This window comes from Propithecus coquereli, unplaced genomic scaffold, assembly GCF_000956105.1.
Source record: "Propithecus coquereli isolate 6110/MARCELLA unplaced genomic scaffold, Pcoq_1.0 Scaffold32, whole genome shotgun sequence".
Classification (NCBI taxonomy): domain Eukaryota; kingdom Metazoa; phylum Chordata; class Mammalia; order Primates; family Indriidae; genus Propithecus; species Propithecus coquereli.
In genome coordinates, this window is record NW_012148841.1 from 4,369,538 (window position 1) to 4,373,875 (window position 4,338).

The 4,338-nt window shown below is 45.4% G+C and overlaps 1 pseudogene; it reads left to right on the forward strand.

The window, feature by feature from the left end:
* The first annotated feature begins 741 nt into the window (after positions 1–741).
* LOC105815159 lies at positions 742–3,873 on the forward strand (annotated as a pseudogene).
* The last annotated feature ends 465 nt before the right edge of the window (positions 3,874–4,338 follow it).

The following is a 4,338-nucleotide window of genomic DNA, read 5'->3' on the forward strand; positions in this document are numbered from 1 at the left end:
CATGACTAGCCTAACAGACAGTTTGGACTAGGATAGCAATTCCTGGTCTCCTCAAATGTGGGTGGGGTCACTTGACAAAAATGTGTTCATTCATTCATTCAACAGATATTAATTGAGCACCTGTTATGTGCCAGATATTGTTATAGGTGCTGGTAGTATAGACTAAGACTCTGTCCTCAGGGATTTCTTTTTAATGAGAAAGATGATAAAAAGGCAAATGAAAAATTAATTTTATTTAGTGATAAGTTCCATTAGATAAAAAATAAGGGAATAAGATGGAGAGACTGGGCTAGAGAGGAGGGAATTAATAGGGCAGACAGGGAAGGCCTCTGAAAAGATAAACATTTAAGCTGAGATCCGAAGGATGAGGAAAGAAGTTATGTTAGAGCCGGCTCCCCTCGGCCCCAGGAACAGAGAGGCGGAGTCACCGAGGCCGCAAATGGCAAAGGAGTTTATTGGCTAGCTCGAGCTAGGGCCCAAGTCCCAGAGCACCAACGCAGTGGCCTCCCTATGAACCAGGACCCCGCCCCGGGGTAAAAGTGAAGCTTTTATACTTTCTTTTGCACACGACACACCGGTGGCACATGACACGCAGGTTTTACACGATACGCTGGGCACGCCATCCCCCCTCCCCCCTTAGTCCATTGGTTCTTTTGAAAGTGGCTGATTGTTTTGACACCTGATTGGCTGGCTCCAAGCCTTGGGATTTTCAATTTTCGCGCCAGCGCCAGTTGACCAAGAATGCTGGTCAACAACAGCCGCAATGCTGGCCGAGTACAGCTGCAATGCCCTGATATGGTGAGCTGGTGGTATGTTTTCTTCTGATTGGCTCTCTCCTGTTTGTGGTTTTTGCGGTTATGCCTGGTATCTCTACTTTACACTCCTGGCACTGGGCATTATGTTGAGGCACAACCTGTCATGGAGTTACTCCTGCTCTTACTCCTATATTTAACAAACAACTAAAAGCAAGCACGGTTATAGAAGCAAATGGCATTAGTTAGAATCAAAAAGAATGCATTTATAAAAACAACAAAGTACATTCTCCTACTATCAATTCCTGTCTTTCAGTTACTCCGGTCGAAATCTCTTTGCACAGTCTAGCACAGGCCTGAATGCAGGAACAAGGTTGGTGTTAGGGAACAGAAAGAAGGCCAGAGTAGTGAACGCCAGGGAATAAGGGGGAGAGTGGCAGAAAATGAAATTGGAGAGGTGGGCACGGCCAGGTCACTGAAAAGTCTGGCTTTTATTTTTTTATTTTTTTTTTTTTTTGAGACAGAGTCTCACTCTGTTGCCTGGAGTAGAGTGCCGTGGCATCAGCCTAGCTCACAGCAACCTCAAACTCCTGGACTCAAGCAATCCTACTGCCTCAGCCTCCCGAGTAGCTGGGACTATAGACATGTGCCACCATGCCCGGCTAATTTTTTCTATATAGATTTTTAGTTGTCCAAATAATTTCTTTCTATTTTTAGTAGAGACAGGGTCTCGCTCTTGCCCAGGCTGGTCTCAAACTCCTGACCTTGAGCGATCCACCCACCTCGGCCTCCCAGAGTGCTAGGATTACAGGCCTGAGCCACCGTGCCCGGCCTAAGTCTGGCTTTTATTTTAAGTGCACTAGAAAGCTACTCTCAAGTTTTAAACATGGAAGGTAATTGGGGGTGAGGGATATGATTTGGTTTTAACAAAGATCAGAATAGGGTGACGTCAGAAGGCACTGGCTGGAGCTGCTTTATCCAAGGTAATTGGGCCTTATCCAGTCCAGTCATCCAGAAACTTCTGTTCCTCCACCATTCTGTCATTTATGACTTTATAAGCATGCTTCAGTGTTCTCAACTGGGTTATGATACAAACATTGCTTCAGAGGGTAGGGCTGAAGGTCACAGTCACCAATGATGATAGGAAGATCTATTAATGAAACCAAGGTCCAGATGTAACACAGCACGCAGGAGAGTCAGCTGGATGACAAAGGGAATCTCCCAGCCTTCCTCCCCAGACGACCCCACCCTGTCAGTTTCAGGCACTGAAAGATGAAAAATCAGCCCCGAAAAAAGGAAAAAAGTAGCCTTGCTGTTCTCTGAGTACCTGTCCCAACCAGTTTTCAGGTCCGGTTCCTGAAATGCTGTTTATTCCTCTTGCCTATTCATATTGGTAGAAGTATCAGGATAGTAAAACTATTATACTAAAGCCTTTAATTGAGGACCACATTGAGATGTACAAAATCTGGTTAAACTTTGATCTGTTGACCTTGTAAATGGCAATGGAGCCCACAAATGACAGGATTAAAGTACTCCAGGGTTGCAGGGGAGTCATTGCTTTAAATTAATCTGGAATATTCTTTTATTAAAGAGCTGGAGAGTTCAGCTTCTCTTAGCATTAAACAGTTCACTAAAGACAGTTTCAGTTTAGATTGTAGATTAGTGTTATAATGTGCCAATTCTCAAAAAAACACAGCTGTCAGCTTGTTGTTGACTATGTTTGGGAGCTAAAAAGTAATAAGAAGCAGGCATAGCTGGTACTGTTTTGCCAACATTATCCTGGAGGTGAGCTCAACTCGGACTTAGCGAGCCACTGGGCTCAGTCATCCTTTCTTCCTGATGAGGCATCTGGAGGAATTTTAAGTACTATGTGTTGTTGTTTTTCTAACTGTTCTACCTACCTGGTAGCAGTAACATAAGTTAGGAAGAAGGCAATTAAAAAGAACATTTTTTTTTTTTTTACAAGAAATAACTTTCTGAGGAAGTGATATTTCAGCCGAGATCCCAATTAGTAGAAGGCATGAATCACTCCACCATGGCGGGGAGAGCATTCCCAGACACAGAGACCCAAAAGGTTGAAGACCCTGAAGTGAGAGCAAGCTCGGCAGTTTGGAAGAAGTGTGAAAAGCCGAAGAAAAGTATGGTTAACAATACAAGCTGTGGAGAAGGATATACTTGAATTTGAATCCCTGCTCTATGAGATATGAAGTGAGATGTTCACTCTCTCAAAGACTGTTTCCTCAACACTGTTTCATTGTCTATGATTGGGCATAAAAGAACTTCTGTGGATTATTGGGAAAATTAAATTAGGTAATATATGTAAATTGCTAAATGTTACGTCTTTTACATAGTGTGTACTCAATGATAGTTTTAATTCGATAAAAAATTCAAAAGTTAAAAATATACAGGGTGTATAAAGTTGAATACAAAAGATATATAAAGATATATGCGTGTCTAACGGCCCCCAGGCCCACTTCCGGTTCCGGGCAGACCCGCCGCCATTTACCCGCCAGTCGCCAGCCGAGCAGGAGCCTGCCCTCCGCCGGCCATCGCCCTCAGCCTCCCTGGGTTCACCCCAAGGCCCCCGCTGCCGCCAACGCCTCCATTGTCCCCTCCAAAGGCCGCGCTCCCGAGGCGCCCTCGTGTTCCTCATGGTCCCCGCGCCTGCGCTGCCCGTCATGGCCGCGCTCTCTCAGGTGCGCCAAAACTACCACCCCGACTGCGAGGCCGCCATTAACAGCCAGATCAACGTGGAGCTCCGCGCCTCCTACGTGTACCTCTCCATGGCCTTCTACTTCGACCGCGACGACGTGGCCCTGAAGCACTTCTCCCGCTACTTCCTGCGCCAGTCGCACGAGAAGAGGGAGCACGCGGAGAAGCTGATGGGCCTGCAGAACCAGCGCGGCGGCCGCATCTGCCTTCGCGACATCAGGAAGCCCGACCGCGACGACTGGGAGGGCGGGCTGCAGGCCATGCAGCGCGCCCTCCGCCTGGAGAAGAGCGTCAACCAGAGCCTCCTGGAGCTGCACCAGCTGGCCACCGACAAGGGCGACGTGCAGCTCCGCGACTTCCTGAGAACCACTACCTACACGAGCAGGTCCAAAAAGAACATTTTAGATGATAAAATAATGCATGTTTACTCTAGAAACTTAGAAAAATACATTTAAGTATAATGTAACGAAGTAGATAAAATCACCATCCATCCCAGCATCTAGAGATAAGCACTGCTAACATTCTTATGCTGATCATACTTGTAGTTTAAAAATAACTTTGCATATAATAACAATGTGTTTATTAGAAAATAATATTTGGGGGGAAAGTAGTAATAAAAGTAATGCCTGTCACTTACTGAGCACTTATTATATGCCAGCTACTGTACTCAGTGTTATAATATGTATTAACCTATTTAATTCTCCCAATAGCCCCGTCAGGTAAGCTGGTGAGGTAAGTAAAAGGGTATTCAAACCAGTCAGCCTGTTTACAGCATGTGCTCTTACCCAACACAGTCTTCTTTTTATACAAATAAGGAAATAGAGGCCACTTGGACCCCCATGACTTAGAGGACCACTTTTAACATATTAAATTT